This window comes from Triticum aestivum, chromosome 7B (genome assembly GCF_018294505.1).
Source record: "Triticum aestivum cultivar Chinese Spring chromosome 7B, IWGSC CS RefSeq v2.1, whole genome shotgun sequence".
Taxonomy (NCBI): Eukaryota; Viridiplantae; Streptophyta; class Magnoliopsida; order Poales; family Poaceae; genus Triticum; species Triticum aestivum.
Genome location: NC_057813.1, coordinates 101,083,752 through 101,104,083, shown reverse-complemented (window position 1 = coordinate 101,104,083; position 20,332 = coordinate 101,083,752).

Genomic DNA, 20,332 nt, shown 5'->3' with positions numbered 1-20,332 from the left:
TATGCATCACACAATCTCAGTTTCATCTATTCAACCAACACAAAGTACTTCAAAGAGTGCCCCAAAGATTCTACCGAATAGTCAATACGAAAACGTGTGCCAACCCCTATGCATAAGTTCACAAGGTCACTGAACCCGCAAGTTGATCACCAAAACATACATTAAGTAGATCACGTGAATATCCCATTGTCACCACAGATAAGCACATGCAAGACATACATCAAGTGTTCTCAAATCCTTAAAGACTCAATCCTATAAGATAACTTCAAAGGGAAAACTCAATCCATTGCAAGTGGTAGAGGGGGAGAAACATCATAAGATCCAAATATAATAGCAAAGATAGCGATACATCAAGATCGTATCACCTGAAGAACACGAGAGAGAGAGAGAGATCAAACACATAGCTACTGGTACATACCCTCAGCCCCGAGGGTGAAGTACTCCCTCCACGTCATGGAGAGCACTGGGTTGATGAAGATGGCCACCAGTCAGGGATTCCCCCCTCTGACAGGGTGCCGGAACAGGGTCTCGATTGGTTGTTGGTGGCTACAGAGGCTTGCGGTGGCGGAACTCCCGATCTATTGTGCCCCTGAATGTTTTCAGGGTATATGGATATATATAGGTGAAAAAAGTCGGTTAGGGGAGCCACAAGGGGCCCACGAGGGTGGGGGCACAACCAGGGGGTAGGGCACGTCTCCCTGCCTCGTGGCTTCCTCGTTGCTTCCCTGACATGTACTCCAAGCCTCCTCGATTGCTTCCGTTCCAAAAATAACTCTCCCAAAGGTTACATTCCATTTGGAATCCATTTGATATTCCTTTTATGCGAAACACTGAAATAGGCAAAAAAACAGCAAATTGGGCTGGGCCTCCGGTTAATAGGTTAGTCCCAAAAATGATATAAAAGTGTTTAGTAAAGCCCATAAACATCCAAAACAGGTAATATAATAGCATGGAACAATCAAAAATTATAGATACGTTGTAGACGTATCAACGGGGTCGCTGCTAAGCCCCCAAGTGGGAGGATTGCTCCCCGCTCGGAGTAGTTTAGAAACTTAGGCGAATCAGGTTCACGGCTAAGCCACCCACTGGGGGAGTTGAACACATATGTTTACGAGAAAACAATCATTAAGATACTTCAAAAATCTTTTCTTTGATAAGCAAACTAAAGGACTCTTAGTACAACTCGTCGATCCATGTGGTTTAGGTGTAGAAATGGCGAAGTAATTCTGCGTTCCACGTGCATGGCTCGTCCACTTTCTTGGCTATGTTGTAAAGGGATATGCTCCGTTGTGGAGCACCTTGGTGATGATGAAGGGACCTTCCCAGGGCGGAGCGAGCTTGTGAGGTCGTTTCTGATCCACTCGGAGCACAAGGTCTCCTTTGTGGAATGCTCAACCTCTGACATTGCGAGCATGGAATCGACGCAGATCTTGTTGGTAGATGGTCGACCGGATCAGAGCCATCTCACGTTCTTCCTCCAGGATTTTAGCCCTTGAAGGATCAAACCATTCGCCCTTTATGCTTGCCCATTCGTCTATGGGTGCTCAACGGATGCATTGTTGACCCGAGTGCCTTGGGAAGCACAAAACGCCTTGAACTCATCAGAATCAAAGTTGGAGCCGTTATCTGTGATGATGTTGTGAGGGACTCCATATCTGAATATCAACTCCCTGATGAAACTGTCGACAGTGCTTGAGTCAAGGTTTTTGATAGTCTTGGCTTCGATCCATTTGGTGAACTTGTCGACTGCTACAAGCAAATGAGTGAAACCACTTCTGCCGGTCTTGAAGGGTCCAACCGTATCTAACCCCCAGACAGCAAACGGCTAGATGAGTGGAATAGTCTTCAAGGCAGATGCAGGCTTGTGAGAGATGTTGGAGTAGAACTGACAACCTGTGCACTTGTCGACTATATCCTTTGCCATCTCATTTGCACACGGCCAATAGAATCCTGCTCGGTACGCTTTGGCCGTGATGGTCCGAGAGGACGCATGGTGACCCCTACTGGATCTTGTTTAAGATCATTCGACCTTCTTCTGGGGTGATGCAGCGTTGAGCCACACATGTGACACTTTCTCTGTAAAGATGCCCTTTTATCATGGTGAAAGCCTTCGATTAACGGATGATTTGGTGGGCCTCATCCTCATCTTTTGGGAGTTCCTTCCCGAGCAGGTACGCGATGTATGGCACCTTCTAGTCTGGCATGATCACTAAGACTTCCATGACCAAATCGACCACAGCTGGGACTTCGATCTTAGTTGGATTGGTTGAACTTATCGGTTGCGAGGGCTCTTCTTTGAAGGGATCTTCTTGTACTGACAAGGTGTGGAGATGCTCCAAGAACACATTGTCGGTGTCAAAACCGGGGGATCTCAGGTAGGGGGGTCCCGAACTGTGCGTCTAAGGCTAATGGTAACAGGAGACTGGGGACATGATGTTTACCCAGGTTTGGGCCCTCTCGATGGAGGTAATACCCTACTTCCTGCTTCATTGATCTTGATGGTATGGGTATTACAAGAGTTGATCTACCACGAGATCGTAGAGGCTAAACCCTAGAAGCTAGCCTATGATTATGATTGTTGTCCTTGTCCTACGGACTAAACCCTCCGATTTATATAGACACCGGAGGGGGCTAGGGTTACACAGAGTCAGTTACAGAGAAGGAGATCTACATATCCGAATCGCCAAACTTGCCTTCCACGCAAAGGAGCGTCCCATCCGGACACGGGATGAAATCTTCAATCTTGTATCTTCATAGTCCAACATTCCGGCCAAAGTATATAGTACGGTCGTCCGAATACCCCCTAATCCAGGACTCCCTCAGCAGCCCCTGAACCAGGCTTCAATGACGATGAGTCCGGCGTGCAGATTGTCTTCGGCATTGCAAGGTGGGTTCCTTCTCCAAATACTCCATAGAAGATTTTGAACACGAGAATCGTGTCCGGCTCTGCAAAACAAATTCCACATACCACCATAAAGAGAACAATATGCCATAAATCTAATCTGCCGACAACTTTTTGTAGTGTGACATCATGCCACTGCTCGGTCATTATTCGAACCGTTTTTTCACAACCAGCCAATACGCGCATTGCGAGGCAGTTTCCTTGGCACGTCTTATCGAGGCAGAGATCGTGTCCCCTTATTGCGGGATTCTCATCAATACGGGTGTGGGTAACCCAACCATGTTTGTTAATATGACTCCTTGATTTAGGCAAGTTCCAAACGGTCACGCGGGGGATGCTTGATATTCACCACCTTTATAAAGGGGCCAAGGTCTTATCTTTCAATACCCACACTCAATCCTCCCCTCCCCCCACCTCGAGTTCCAACACCCAAGGCTCAGGCTTAAGCACTTCGGGCCTTCAATCATGTCCAGATCCAACCTTCAAGGCTGGTGGATGGACTCCTCCATCACAGAGGAGGACATAAAGAAGCTCAGGGAGTCTAGGTATCTGACCGCCGACATCTTGCATAGGCTGCCTGCTCAAGGGCAGGTCATCCCCACTCCCAAACCCAACGAGAGTGTTGTATTTGTTTCCCACTTCCTCCGAGGGCTAGGCCTTAGTCTTGATCCCTTTGTTAGGGGCTCATGTTCTATTACGGGCTAGATTTTTATGATCTGGCTCTGGATTCCATTCTTCACATCTCGTGTTTATCGTCATGTGTGAAGCCTTCCTCCATGTTACCCCACACTTTGGTTTATGGCTCAAGACCTTCAATGTCAAGCTGAAGATGATCGATGGGCGTCACACGGAGTGCGGAGGCTCTATAATAAGCAAAGGCACCGACACCCCATGGCCAAAGGGTTCCTTCCCTGAGGTGTCCGACTTATGGCAACAGGAGTGGTTCTACATCACCGCTCCTCGAGGCACAAAGTGCGCGGCTGCCCCTGCCTTCCGCTCGGGCCCTCCGCCTCAACTGGCGTCATGGGTCAACAAGGGATTGGGCTGGGGGCGTGCTAATGACGTACCGACATTGCAAAGCCGCATTCCGGATCTTCTTAAGAGGGATGTTAGTCTTGTCAAGGTAATGCAAGTAATGTTAGTCCATCGGGTCCTGTCGTGCAAACGTCGACCTCTCCGGATGTGGGAGTTCAACCCAGAAGGACCGCGAACTATTCAGCACTTCTTCGGCATGACGCTCGAAGGGATGTATCGGTTATTCTTCGGATCACGAACAAAGTGTCCGGATATGACCGAAGATGTGGGCCTGAACTGCAATCGTCCGGATACCCAAGTAAGTATTTCCACACCCGAACACGCTATTTTATGTTTCATTATTACATTATTCTGACAACTACCCTCGGCCAGGATTGGCTAAGAAAGGCAGAGAGGATCAGGTGTTCGGCCCCTCTTCCCAAAGGCTCGCCGGATCCTTTATTAACCAGGATGCTTGAGCGCGCACCGTATTAGGTGCCATCAGGAGAAGATGAGGGGAGGGATAAAAGAAGCCGAGAGCGGGCTTCATGCATTATACGTCCAGACCAGTGGAATTGATGTCTCCAAGAAGGAGGGTAATCGGGGAGGTGAATCAAAAATCCCCTCCCCCCACGGGAAGAAAAGGGCTGCCTCTGAAAACTTGGAAGCGGAGGTTTCTAAATAAGGGAAGAAACCCTTGCCAGGGGCCCTGCCCTGGAGGGCGTCCTCACCTGCAGCACCTGCAAGAGGGCCAGCCCTCCACCGAGCCATAAGTGAATCAAAAGAACTTTAGTAAATATATCTGTTTTTGACCCTGAGTATAATAACCGAGACCTATCTCTTGCAGTCCGGCTCGTGGCCCTTCTCAACAGAGCTCGTCTTCGAGGGATCTTCTTCCGGAGATGATGGAGAGCGAAATGCATCCCCCTGCCTCCCCGCCCCATGGGGCGGACGACCCCGAGGTGTCGTCACGGAGGATTTCTCCTGATCCTCCAAGGCCAGAAGTTAGTACTTCGGCCGCCCGAAGTCGAGAGTATTCGGCTCCCAAGGAGAGCAATAGAAAGAGTCCGGGGTTGTCCAGCACGCAGCCGGACAAGCTGATGGCTCTTCTAGAGCAAGCGGCTATTCCAGAGGCGCATCATACCCTAATGGGTACGGTGTTTGAGAGGATTTTGTCCGCCAAAAGCGGATTGGATGAAGCTTTTACGAGCCTGCTCAAAGGCTTTGAGGTACACAAAATAATATGTATATTTTAAGCTGTACCACACATGCTAGGTGTGCTCTGTGTAGATAGTAGCCCCTGGGACTCTGGTTGCCATCCAGAGGTGGCAAACAGAGGATCATAATCCCGGGTAATGACCGCACTACTTTTATGTACAGGCGGCTAAGGGTCCGGCGTCTGACCGGACTGCTGATTTTGCCAAACTAAAGCGGTAGCTTGATGTGGCGGATGCCGACATCGCGCTTGTGAACAAGTGGCTTGACGAGGCCCGGGGTATGTACTTTCGGCTTGTCAGCAAATATTAAGAGGAGCATGATGCTAGTATCTATAATATGGTGTGACTGCAGATGGAGCTGCTGCCGTGGAGACCCTTCGGGCGGAGCTTGCCCGAGCCAAGGAGCAAGCCAAGAGAAGTGATTCGGCTGCCCTAAAGGTGGCCGAGGAGTTGAGAGCCGAACAGCCTGCTCATCGCTAGAGCAAAGATAAAATAGCCAAGATGGCTGTTGAGCTTAAGGATGCCGCCGACCGATATGAGCTCCTTGAAAAAGAAAATCAAGCGAAAGCGGCTGACCTGAATAAGGCCTTGAAAGCAGCCAAGGAGACTCGCTTTGAAATTAGAGAGGCAAGGGAGGAGCTTCGTCAAGCAGGAGATATCATGGCTGGGAAGCCCTTTCTGTTGCAGACAAAGTTTAGAGATCCGAAGTATGCCCCTCTAGATCAATTATGGAGTGTTGAGGACGCGTACTTGGACTTGGCCAAGAGTGTTGCTGATGTGACTCAATATTTCAAATATCAGAAATATCAAGAGGTAGAACGGTTGTTCTGCACATAGTTCAGTGCTCCAAAGCGTCCGCTATTATTAAATGAAAAAATGGTCGAGTGGGCCAAGCTCCCTAGGTTATACGGGCTTGCCATGAGGTCTGTCGTGGATCATATTTGGCCGAAGGGACCAAGGCCGGACAGTTAGTTTGGTTTAGTGCAACAATTCCTTGGTGCTGTTTCGCATATCAACGCTGTGAAGAGGTCGGCGTGCATAGAGGGTGTGTGGATGGCTCTTGCCCGTGTCAAGACATACTGGGCAGGGAATGAGGCCACTGCTATTGCGACCCAGGGTCCGACGGGAGGCCAGGACCTAGTCGAGCACTATTTTGAAAAAGTCCTAGAAGGTGCCCGCTTAATAGAGGCGCAGTGCTCGAAGAGTATCAAGTTCAAGTGACATGTATCTGATTTGTAAAAACAATGCGATATTGTTTATAAAGGCTGTGTTTATACTTTTGCCTGAAAGTATTATAGTGCTGCATGTGCGGCCATTTATGTATGTATGTAGATAACCTGAAAGTTAGGAGTCGTCGGCCTCCGCCCCCACGCATATAATGCAGGGGTGTTCGAAAAAGCACGTAATCACACTTGATCCAATGTCTTGGTCCATTAAGGAGGTGATAGCGTGGCGAACTAGGCCATCAGACTATATAGCTTTAACACTTTCACTTAGCTATAGGAGTTTGACAGTGGGGCTACTATATAGCCCCTGGTACATTGGCGTTCATCCGAATCCGGTGCGCGTACATACGTGACCGAGAAACCGGTCCTTCGTTCCTGCGGAGGAATCGCGAAGAGTCCGCTGAGTCATCGAGTGGTTGACCAGTCTCTCACTTTATCATGACATTCTGTTTTTGGCTTTCTCTACGGAGGTGCTCACCCAGATGAACCAGGGCACAATCACAGTAGTTCTCCTGGTGCCCCGATAGCCGATAGAGCAGAACGTAAGGCAGCAAAACATGGGAGCCGGGAAAACCCAACATTTGAGCAAAGACATGATTCGGAGCTGATGCATATAAGGCCAAACTCGCGACACCACACACTCCCTAAGGTATTCGGACTTTATGATATATACTGGGTTGAGTAACGCCCTCGATAATGAGCCCTGTGTTTCCAGATACATGCATTAGTCTGGCGTGACGAAATGTCAAGAACGCTAGTATCCCTCTCCGTTCTGTTAAGTGTCCGGAGGGTATGAAGCAACAAGAGATAGTAAAAAAGGTTTATGGGGGGTCTTAATGTAAGAAGAAACGTTTGAGCGGGGCCCTACTGCACGCCTGCGCCTTTATCTCCATTGTGCCATATTCTGGAAGGGTGTAGCATGATGATCATCTATAAAAAGGAAAAACCCAGGTGAGAAAATTCGTGCAAAGAGTTGGTTAATCTAAACAAACAATGAAAATGCAATATGTTACTATATTAATAGGGTCGATCCGGACTATGGGCTTCTTCTTGTGAGCAGCCCCTAGCACCACCTATGGGGGTATATCTATTAACCCAAGCTCAGGCTCATCTGAGCTGTTACATCTGGTGGGGAGCTGGACTCGCCTAACCGTGTCCGTGGTCCTGACGACCGACCATTTTTTCTGGTTGGAGGGGCCGCTCAATGTTCAGTTGCTAGAGCCGCAACATATTCTTCCGCACGTAAGGAACGCTCTGTATTTCCGCTAACTGTAATGACGCCGTGTGGACCGGGCATCTTAAGTTTAAGATAGGCATAGTGCCGTGCTGCGTTAAAACGAGCAAAGGTTGTTCTCCCAAGTAGTGCCTGATAGCCGCTTTGGAATGGAGCGATGTCGAAGATTAGTTCTTCGCTTCTGAAGTTGCCGGGAGAACCGAATACAACCTCTAGTATTAGAGAGCCCGTGCAGCGGGCCTCGACGCCTGGTATCACTCCTTTACAGGTAGTATTACTTTGGCTGATTCTTGATGGGTCTATCCCCATTTTGCGGACAGTGTCCTGATATATCAGGTTAAGACTACTGCCGCCGTCCATGAGGACCCGAGTGAGATGATATCCATCAATCACTGGCTCGAGCACTAAGGCAGCCGATACTCCATGCCGGATACTAGTCAGATGATTGCTGCGATCAAGGGTGATCGAGCAGGCTGACCAGGGATTGTATTTGGGGGCCACGGGCTCTCCAGCGTATATGTCTTGGAGTGCATGTTTGAGCCTTCTCTTTGGAATGTGAGTTGCATATATCATATTCACAGTTTTGACTGCTGGTGGGAATTTTTTCTGTCCCCCAGTGTTCGGCTGGCGAGGCTCTTCCTCGTCTTCATTTGGCATCTCCCTCCCCTTGTGTTCGACATTTAGCTTGTCGGCCTTCTTGAAAACCCAGCACTCTCTGTGGGTGTGGTTTGCAGGTTTTTCGGGCGTGCCATGAATCTGACATAACTTGTCTAGAATCTTATTTAGGCTGGACGGTCCATCTCTAATGCCTTTAAATGGCTTCTTCCGTTGACCGGGTCGAGAGGCCCTGAATCTGGCGTTGACCATCGTGTTATCTAGGTTGTATTCATTGTTTCGACGCTTGTTTTTATTGTGTCGCGGCTTCCCGTTGCCATCCCTGACTTCGGATGTGCCTGGGTCGCTGGTGCCGCTATGGGCCAACCAGCTGTCCTTGCCCGTGCAAAAGTGGGTCATAAGGCTTGTAAGGGCTGCCATTGTCCTTGGCTTTTCTTTGCCGAGGTGTCTGGCGAGCCATTCGTCTTGGATACTGTGCTTGAAAGCCACTAAGGCTTCGGCATCTGGAGAATCAAGGATTTGACTTTTCTTTGTAAGAAATCTGTTCCAAAGTTTTCGGGCTGACTCTCCGGGCTGTTGAATTATGTGACTTAAATCGTCTGCATCCGGAGGTCGGACATAGGTCCCTTGAAAATTGGCCCTGAAAGCATCCTCATGTTCCTCCCAACTTCCAATGGAATTTTCGGGGAGGCTTTTCAACCAATGCCGAGCTGGCCCTTTTAAGTTGAGGGGCAGGTATTTAATGGCGTGGAGATCATCTCCGCGAGCCATGTGGATATGGAGGATAAAGTCCTCAATCCAGACCCCAGGGTCTGTCGTTCCGTCGTATGCCTCTATATTTACGGGCTTAAATCCCTCTGGAAATTCATGATCCAGCACCTCATCGGTGAAGCACAGGGGGTGCACGGCACCCCTGTATTTGGATGTTTCATGGCGTGCTGTCGACGGTTGTTGTGTTCGGTGTTGATTCCAAGATGGTATTCCATCGGTACGATTGTTTTCGTGGGTGTGATCCTGCGCCGGAGCACGTTTTCTAGATCCATAGATGGACCTGGCTACACCGGCTTTTTTGTCCAGGAGCTCGCGTAAATCATGTTCTGACTTGGGTGCGGCATCAGTAGCCGCTCTGTTGCAGCCACCGAGTGGTCGGTCCGGCTAATTGGCCGTATTGTTTTTCGGTGGAATGGGATCTATGGCCTCATCATTGAATTTGGGCAGCAGCTTGCGCTTTGGGTAGCTCTTTGTGTGGCGATCATCGCCATATTTTTCTTCAGTGTCGAGCACTTTGTTCCATCTGCGGTTGAGCGTATCCTGCGTGTCTTTAAGCCTTTGCTTCTGTTTCTTCAAGCTCCTTGTCGAGGCAATAAGCCTTCGATGGAGGTTCTCTTGTCCCAAGTGTTTTTCCGGGATGATGAATGTGTCATCGTCCGGACTGTTCTCTTTTCCGGAGACATGTTGATGAATATTACCCTCAGGATCGGCGTCATGTGACATCGGCTCCGGACTATGTTCACCATCCCATGGCTCATCCTGCTCCATTGCTGGGTCCATGGGGTCGTCGTTTCCATTGGAGTCGACCGGGGTGTTATTCTTTCTTGCGCTGTTTTTACTATGGCTGGATTTAGAGCGGCGCCTCTGGCATCACTTTGGTGGCTTATCGAGGGGTTTATCCTTCATTGTATCATCGCCATCGCCTTCTTTTGGCGTGTCCACCATATATATATATATATTATATGATGAGGTGGCAGTCCAGCGCCCGGTGGGCGGTGGTTCCTGTTCTTCTCCTACATCGCTGTAAATATCGTTGATGTCTTCGTTGTAGAAGTCGAGCACGTCTGTTAAGTTATCGATAGTGGCTATTAAGTGGGTGGTGGGTGGGGAACGAATTTCTTCGTCGTCCACTTCCCACTCGAGCCAGACATAGTTTGGCCAAGAGTCCCCTGACAAAGAGAGAGACCTTAATGAGTTTAGCACGTCACCCAAGGGCGAGTGTTGAAAGATATCCGTGGAGGTGAACTCCATGACCGGTGCCTAATCAGATTCAATGGGAATGGGTGTACGCGGTTTGGATCCTGTAGCCGGAGATGAGTCCGAGGGTCCGATGATACCGACCTCATGGGAGGTGGGATTAGTGTTCGGCTCCAAGGCAGATGTGTGTTCGGCCTCCATGGCAGGGTCCATCCACCCGTCCTGGATGGCACAATCTGCTCCGGATTGTTTCCCGGAGCATCCGCAGGTGTGATCCCCCTAATACTATCTGATGGCAGATCTAAGTCATGATCATCGTGACTGTTCGGTGCAGCTGACACGGGCTCGAATCCGTCAAAGATCAAGTCTCTGCAAATGTCAGCAGTGTAGTTCAAGCTTCCAAACCTGATCTGATGGCCAGGGGCATAGCTGTCGATCTGCTCCAGATGACCAAGCGAGTTGGCCCGCAGTGCAAAGCCGCCGGATACGAAGATCCGTCCGGGGAGGAAAACCTCCTCCTGGACCTCGTTGTTGAAGATGATTGAAGGAGCCATCAAGCCTTATCGTGACAACACAGTGGAACTCTCAATGAATGCACCAATGTCGGTCTCAAAACTGGCGGATCCCGAGTAGGGGGTCCCAAACTATGCGTCTAAGGCTAACTGTAACAGGAGACTGGGGACACGATGTTTACCCAGTTTCGGGCCCTCTCGATGGAGGTAATACCATACCTCGTGCTTGATTGATCTTGATGATATGAGTATTACAAGAGTTGATCTACCACGATATCGTAGAGTCTAAACCCTAGAAGCTAGCCTATGATTATGATTGTTGTCCTTGTCCTATGGACTAAACCCTCCGGTTTATATAGACACTAGAGGGGGCTAGGGTTACACAGAGTCGGTTACAGAGAAGGAGATCTACATATCCGAATCGCCAAGCTTTCCTTCCACGCAAAGGAGAGTCCCATCCGGACACGGGACGAAGTCTTCAATCTTGTATCTTCATAGTCCAACAGTCCGGCAAAAGTATATAGTGCGGCTGTCCGAATACCCCCTAATCTAGGACTCCCTCGCACATTACTGGGGATAGGCTTCCGAGTGGGACCTATCTTTGCCAGATCATCAGCAGCTTGATTCTTGATTCGGGGTATGTGGTGGAGCTCTAACCCCTCCGACTTCTTCTCTAGCTTTCTTACTGCATTGCAATAACCGGTCATTGTTGGGGCTCCTTATGTCCCATTCTTTCATTACTTGATTATCCACTAAGTCTTAGTCGCTGTAGACCATCAAGCATCGGATGCCGAGTGAAATGGCCATACGCAATCCATAAAACAGTGCCTCATACTCAGCTTCATTGTTTGAAGTATCAAAGTGAATCTGGAGGACATAGCTGAGCTTGTCTCCTCTTGGGGATACTAAAACCACTCCTGCACCAGAGCCATTCAACATCTTGGATCCATCAAAGAACATAGTCCAATTCTCCGAGTGAACCTGAGTCGGTTGCTCCTGTTCAATCCACTCGATGAGGAAATCTGCTATTGGTTGGGACTTGATGGCTTTCTTTGCCTCAAACTTGATATCTACCGTAAGGAGTTCACTTGCCCAGTTTGCCACTCGACAGGTTGCATCCCTATTGTTCAGAATTTCTGATAGTGGGGCATCACTGACTACTGAAACCGAGTGGTCCCATAAATAGTGCGCAACTTTCTTCATGGTCAAATAAATTCCATAAACAAGCTTCTGATAGTGTGGATATCTCTGCTTGGATGGAGTTAAGACCTCAGAAATATAATATACTGGGCACTGAACTTTGAAGGCCTTGCCTTCTTCTTCCTGCTCGACCGTGGAGCACTGTGCTGACTACTTGTCCAGTGGCTGAGATATAAAGCAGTAAAGGCTCTTTGCTAATTGGAGCAGCAAGCACTAGCTAGGTGGAAAGCAGGGCTTTGAGCTCTTCAAATGCTGCTCTAGCTTCGTCATTCCACTCGAACTTATCAGACTTTTTATCATTCAGTAAAGAGGAAATGCCTTTTCACCGAGATGTGAAATGAATCGACTCAATGCATCCAAACAACCAGTAAGCCTCTGAACATCATGCACATGCACGGGGCGTTTCTCGGAGGACTGTGTCAACCTTCTCTGGGTTTGCATCGATCCCTCGTTCGGAAACGAGGAAACCAAGTAAGTTTCCACCTGGGAGTCCGAACATGCACTTTCATGGATTGACCTTGATATCATACTTTCTCAAGTTAGCAAAGGATTCAGCGAGGTCAGTCAGCAGGTTGGAACCTTTGCGTGACTTGACCACTAAATCATCCATGTATGCTTCCACATTCCAACTAATTTGAGTGAGCAGGCACTTCTGAATCATGCACATGAACGTGGCACCAGCATTCTTGAGGCCAAATGGTATACTGACATAGCAAAAACATTTGAATGGGGTGATGGAAGTTGTTTTTATCTCATCGGGACCATACAGACGAATCTGATGGTACCCGGAATATGCATCCAAAAAGGATAGGCGCTCACATCCCGTGGTTGAATCGACTATCTGGTCGATGTGGGGCAAAGGGAAATGATCTCTCGGGCAGGCCCGATTGATACTTGGAATCAATACACATTTGAAGTGACTTATCTTTATTGGGGACCATGACGATGTTGGCGAGCCACTCGGAGTGGTATATCTCATGGATGAACTCAGCTACCAGAAGCCGAGCCACCTCCTTGCCAATTGCCTTCCTCTTTTCCGTGGCGGACCGACGGAGATGCTCTTTAACGGGTTTTTCTTTTAGGTTGACTCAAAAATGGTGCTCAGCCAGTCCCCTGGGTACACCTGGCATGTCTGATGGTTTCCATGCGAGGATGTTCCAGTTCTCACGAGGAACTGGATGAGTGCTTCTTCCTATTTGTTGTCGAGTGTTGTTGAAATATGCGTCGAGCAACATTGGGGTCGGTCGGGTGAATGTGAAGCAGTTTTGTTTCACCGGCCGACTGAAATGCAGACTCTGAGGCAGGATTTTTGGCACGCAACAAATCACTCGGATCTGCATTCTTCTGGTATTCTTGAAACTCCACTGCTGCTATCTTTTCATCGGCGATCTTTGAGCCTTTCTGGAGGCAATCTTCTGCTCTTTGCCGATTCCCAATGACCGTGATCATGCCTTTGGGGCCAGGCATTTTCAACTTGAGGTACACATAACATGGTCGAGCCATGAAACGAGCATACGTAGGTCGACACAGAATGGCCTGGTACGCACTTTTGAAATCTACTACCTCAAAGATCAGCTTTTCCTTGCGATAGTTCTTCTCATCGCCGAAAACCACGTCAAGAGTGATCTGACCGAGTAAATCGACTTTGTTCCCTGGGTTGACTCCATGGAATCGCATGTTACTCCAACTGAGCTTGGACATCGGGATGCCAATCCCTTCGATGGCCTCAGCGTACATGATATTCAATCCACTACCACCATCCATCAAAACCTTGGTCAATCGAGTGCCCCCAATGATTCGGTCGACCACCAACGCTTTCCGCCCAAGGGTGGCAACGTGAGCTAGGCGGTCGTACTGGTCGAATGTGATGCGGTTTTTTGACGACTTCAAATATGTCGTTGTTGCCGGAGCAACCATGTTTATTTCTCTGTTGATCACTTTCAATCGATTTTTGCTCTCGACGTCAGCAAAAATGACTAAAGTGACATTGACATTGGGATAACCATCATCCTCCTCTTTGTCTTCTTCTTTATCAGACTCCTTTTCCTTTTCACTAGGCTGACCTTTCTCACGAAACTCTGAATCAAGAATCAACACCGTCGAGTGGTATGCTTGGGAAGAATCAAGTTACCCTCCTCATCCTTTTTGGTGTGAATGTGACACGATAAATCAAGCACATCATTCCCAGCTTGATCTTTCACTTTTTTGGGGGTCCAAGGTCCCTTAGGCTTCCCCTCGAACTTCCCTTGATTCAGGATTGTTGCCTCAGCGCGACCTGCAACTTCGGCTTTACGTTTTTGTTTCCGACTGGAGTTCCCTCCTCCGGTGTCCTGGGAGACTAACTTGTGCTTGCCGCTCCGTAGTCGGTCCTCTTCTTCGCCGTTAGCGTACCGAGTGGCAATCTCCATCATCCGAGACAGAGTCATGTCTCCCGTCCAACTGAACTTCAGATTGAGCTCTCTGTAGCGAACGCCTTCTTTTGAGGCACAGGCTACTTGGTGATCCGACACATTCTCCATCGTGTGATGAAGAATAGTCCATCTCGGGATATAGTCTCTCAAAGTCTCATTCTGTTTCTGAACACAATGTTGCAATTCTGTCAAACCAGCAGGCCGCTTGCAGGTGCCCTCAAATTTTTTGGTAAACACTCGGGCCAACTCTTCCCAATTGAAAATACTCCCAGGGACCAACTGATTTAGCTAGGCTATGGTAGAACCATCAAGCACCAAATGGAGGTGCTTCATGGCCACCTCATCGTTGCCGCCACCAATATGCATGGCCACTCGGTAATCCTCCAACCAAGTGTGAGGCCTTGACTCCCCTGTGAACTTACTGATGCCAGTCGCCAATCTGTAGTTGTGAGGGATCTCAGCGGCTCGGATGGCTCTCCCGAAACACCCAGGGCCAGAAACGTGCACCCTACTTCCACTGGGTCTGTGTCTATCCAACCCTTCTCTGTATGCTCTGTTCCGGTCGACCAAACCTTGTACAAGGACTGACCTTGCGTTGAACCCAGGCTTTCTTGGGTCGATTGGAACTTTGCATTCATTACCATACGGGCGCCTGTCCATACCACCGGGGCGCGTACGACCCGTCCCTCGGAGGGGGCGAAGGCACTTGACGGTGGTTGTCACGGGCGTACCCACAATCAAACACTCCATGAGCTTTTTCGAGGTGCCGATCTCGATGGTGATCATGATCTTCAGTCGCAAAGGCGACCCAAGAGTGTGTGTTGACTGAACTATATCTACCCTTACTGACTTGTTGCGGATCCTGTTTCGTGGCTGGGAAACGGCGGAGTTCAGCTCTCCTGCTGCCCGGAGCAGTACTCAGATCTGTTCCAAGCCTCTTCCAGCTTCTGGTCGGGATGGCTGAATAAACTCTGCTCTACGTGCAACAGCTATAAGATTTTGGATCGGAGTGTGGTATACCTGAGGTTCAGGCAGAAACAACTATCTCTAACATCGACTGGATTCAGGAATCAGTCGACGGGTGCATTCGTTGAGAGAGTGCTGGAGGTCCTCCAGATGTGTGCGCTCAGCAAAGGTGGCCAGGCGCACAGCCTCCAAGGCCCGAGCCTCGGCAGTTTCCCCCATGATGTGGGTCTGGAGCGCCTCAACATTGCAGCAATGCAACTCTTCCCTCTGGTGCATATTGAGAGGTTGATGCTCGTACTCATCATGGTCGTATGACGGGCCGTCGCTGCCTCCGTCACCGCTGTTGCGGCGAAACAAGGGCGAGCTGCAATGAGGGTCGACCAAGAGAACTTCCGCCACGGGGTCACAGCTCCCGTGCTAGTATCCGCAGAGCTAGTCGACAGGTCGACTGGACCGCAAAGAAATTCATCGGGCTCAATCTCCGTGACTTGTGGGGTGGCCGTCTAATGAGCCACCACATGCATTACCCACCGTTGGAACCGCGACCGACCGGATCTCTTGCAGTGGCGACCAGCGCAGTGAGTAGACGATGTGAGGACCGACCGACACGGAGTCAACGACTGTTGTCGGAGAACACCGCAGGCACTCGCGCGGAAGTGCAATGCCCCGCAGATTAGAAGGGCCTCGACATCGAGGGGGGCTTCTTGGAGCCAGGCGGAGTCGTCAGTGACGAAAGTGAGCACGCCGATTCAGAACTCGTGGGCCATGACCAAGCCACTGCCGGAAGCCATGTTGATGAAGATCGGAGAAAATGCAACCTCACCGGAAGTTGCCAAGACGCTTTGCCCCAAGGTGGGCACCAACTGGTGTGGTACTAAGTCTGACACGTTGAGTAGGGGGGTACGTATGAGGAGGCAAGGACCTAGCTACGGCGAGGTTGTACACACGAGTTTACGAGTTCAGACCCCTCTAAGAGGAGGTAAAATCCCTACGTCTCGGTGCCCTGAGGGGGTCGACTGGAATATGGGTGTGTGTTACAAGGGGTGCGAACCCTTGTCCCAGAGGAGGGGGTGGCTTATATCGAGTGCACCAGGACCCCAGCCATCCCCCGTTACAGGGTCCAATGTACATTAAGATAGGGCGTTATTGGTAACGCCAGCTATGAAGTGCTATTAATGATCTTTAAGACTACGGAGTGAATGCCTGACCGTTGCCATCCTTAGTGACTCTAGGTCTTCTGTACTCCAAGTAGTTTCCTTTATGGTCGAATGACTCCATCTAGTTCGAGTGAAATTGGGGGTATCCGAGTGAGGTGGCTGGTTGAGTGGATTGCACTCGAAGGCTTCAGTCGGTACTTCTTGCTATACTTTGAATTTCCTTGACTCTAGGGTAGTGACCTTAGGTAGGGCGTATAGGTTAGGCCTATGACTGTACCCTAGGTTCATGGCATCGTCACACGCTGTGGCCTAGGTACCACCAGACTATCTGCTGCTATAGAGCCTGACACTGGAGAACCGGAGGGGATCGCATCACCGGCATGCCTGGAGTCACGCCAGGCTCCCTCTATCCTCGTGGAGCCGGACTCGCCTCCAGAAACTAACTCCTAACTCTCGAGATCCGCGTCATATGAGCTTGGTGTCGGGGTCAACATTGGCAGATCTCGGGTAGGGGGTGTCGGTGTCTAAACCGGTGGATCTTGGGTAGGGGGTCCTGAACTGTGCGTCTAAGGCTAATGGTAACAGTAGGCGGGGGACACAATGTTTACCCAGGTTCGGTCCCTCTCTATGGAGGTAATACCCTACTTCCTGCTTGATTGATCTTGATGAATATGAGTGTTACAAGAGTTGATCTACCACGAGATCGTAATGGCTAAACCCTAGAAGCTTCCCTAAGATTATGATTCTTGTCTCCTGTCCTACGGACTAAACCCTCCGGTCTATATAGACACGGGAGGGGGCTAGGGTTACAAAAAGTCGGTTACAGAGAAGGGAATCTACATATTCGAATCGCCAAGCTTGCCATCCAAGCAAAGGAGAATCCGATCCGGACACGGGAAGAAGTCTTCTATCTTGTATCTTCATAGCCCAATAGTCCGGCATGTGTATATAGTCCGACTGTCCGAGGACCCCTTAATCCTGGACTCCCTCACTAGCCCCTGAACCAGGCTTCAATGACTATGAGTCTGGCGCGCGGATTGTCTTCGACATTGCAAGGTGGGTTCCTTCTGCGAATACTTCAAAGTAGATCTTGAACACAAAAATCGTGTCCAGCTCTGCAAAACAAATTCCACATACCACTGTAGAGAGTATAATATTCCATGAGTCCAATCCGCTGACAACTTTTCATAGCGTGACATCAAACCGGGGCCCGGTCTTTATTCGCACCGTTTTTGGACTGGCCCTTCGTATTTCGAGGTGCGGTTTCATTGGCACGTCGTGTCAAAGCAGAGGTCATGTCCCCTTATCACGGGATTCTCATAAATACGGGTATGGGTAACCCAACCATGCCATCTGCACGGCGCTTGGAGAATAAGCGAGTTTTAAGGCGAGTGGGTAGGTCCATAACTTTTACTACCTTTATAAAGGGATAAGGATTCATCCTAGTTCACCCACGCCTTCTCCTTCCTCTGCCCATCCATTCTTGAGCTCAAGTGCCCAAGCTTTCGCCTTGTCGGCCCAAAAAAGGACTCCAGTCATGTCCGGATACGGAGCAGGAGGCAAGTGGATGGCATCCTCTGTCAAGGAGAAGGACATCAAGAAGCTCCGGGAGGCCAGATAGCTAGCCAAGGAAATCGTCCGCGGGCTGGGATTTCCCCTCCACCCTATTCGTCCGTGGACTGATGTGCTACTACATGCTGGACTTCCATGATCTATCCCGCAACTCCATCCTCAACATATCGGTGTTTGTCGTCGTGTGCGAGGCCTTCCTCCACATCCCACCTCATTTTGGACTATGGCTGAAGACCTTTAATTTGAAGCTAAAGGTGGTCAGCGGTCAGCAAGCTGAGTGCGGAGGTGCCATGGTGGGCAAGATGCCCAATGTCACCTGACTCGAAGGCTCCTTCGTGGAGACTGTCAAAGGATGGCAGTCGGGATGGTTCTACATCATCGAGTCGCGTGACATCAACTAGGTCACGGCTCCCGCATTCTGGTCCGGAGTCCCGATGCGGGTCACCTCCTGGTAAGAGAAGGGCCTGACCTGGCTCAGACGAGCTGACGAGGCTCCACACATGCATCAAGAACATGATAAACAAGAGAATCAAGCATGTCAACGTGATCCAGGTGATGCTTGTTCGCCGGATTCTTCCGTGACAAAGCCGGACTTGCAATTTGTGGGAAGTCGATCCATCCGAGCACCAGACCCTACTAGAGCTCTTCGACACTACGCACGAAGATATCTGGAAGGTGCTCTTCAAGCCAACGAGGTGCCGCCAGCGACGGACGAGGATCGTGGGCACGATTCAACTGTAACGCCCCGGATTCGATGCGCCTGGTGTCCGCCAGATTTCGCCGTTGTTGCCATGTCATTTGCTTGCGTGTTGCATTTTGCCATGTCATCATGTGCATCTCATTTTGCATACGTGTTTGTCACATGCATCCGAGCTTTTTCCCCGTTGTCCCTTTTGCAATCCGGCACACCTATGTCCTCCGGCGTCCCCTTCTTGTCTCTTTTTGTGATCGGGTGTTAAACATTCTCGGAATGGACCGTGATTTGCTAAGCGGCCTTGCTACACCACCGGTAGACCGCCTGTCAAGTTTCGTGCCATTTGGAGTTCGTTTGATACTACAACGGGTAACCGCGTAGCTGAAAACCCCTTCTCTTTGCAGCCCAGCCCCTCTTCACCACAGCCCATGAGCCCATCTAAACCCCCTCCATGCTCTTAGTCATTCGATCACGATCGTGTGGGCGAAAACCGCTCCTCATTTGGAGTCTCCTAGCTCCCTCTACCTATTTATATGCCCCTCTCCACCTTCCGCCGCCGGACATGTCCGTCCCGAGTCGGACGTGTCCGCGTCGCCGCCCACAGCCAATCGGCAAGCGCCACATGCCTCCACCACCACCTGCCGCCACCGGCCCGCCAGGCCCGTGCAGGGCCCTCCCGGCCCGCGCGCCCCGCCGCCCGCGCCTGCGCCCTGCCGTCCTTGCGCGCCGCCCGGCTTTCCCGCCGGCGAGCTCCGGTGGAGCCGCCGCGCCGAGGCGCGCTCCGCCCGCCGGCGCCACCAACCGCCGCCCCTCGCTGGTCGTTTTCCCTCCCCGCCGCCTCGTCGCCTCGGCCGGAACGCCTTGCCGCCGTCGCCCCCTGTCATGCCGTCCCGAACCCCGCCGCCTCCGGTCGCCTGCGCCGCCGCCGACCGCCTCCACCGCCGTCGCCGGCCACCCCGTCGCTGGATCCGGACGGGTGGGATGAGATCATAACTCTGCATACATAGCTCCGTTTCATGTGTGTAATATATCAAAATTTTCATCATGAGATGATCTTTATTTTGTTCCATTGTGCCATGCTTGTTTGAGTCCATCTTGATGCCGGAATCGTCATTGCAAGAGTGCTATATGATGTTAACTGTTGTGTGGTAACAGAACTTGATGATTTGTCGTTTTTGTTGCATTTTGTGTGTGCATCCTATGAGGTTGATCTCTACATGTGTTTTGTACTACATCATGCTATCTTTACAGGGGTGCTTGTCTTGTATTTTTGTGAGTTTTGTACTGAGTACATCAAGCTTGTTAAGTAGGGTACTTGCTATTGTTGTTTTGCTAGGCTGAATCTGCTATATCATGATGCTATGTAAACCTGCTGCTACAAGTCATTCTATGCATAATCTTGAGATGTTCACTAAGGATGTTTTGTTATACATGCCATTCTCTATCCATCCATGCCCCTGGTTGCATTTATATCCTGCTGTAGCTTGTTGTAATCTTGCTATCAAGTTGCTAAATAATGTTGTTGTCAGCCTGTTAACATTAAGTTCAGTTTTGCCATGTGTTTTGCTAGTGATCCATGCTCCCTATGATCTTACTCTTGCCATGCTAAGCTTCATAAACACGTCATCTTGCTGTTGGTCACCT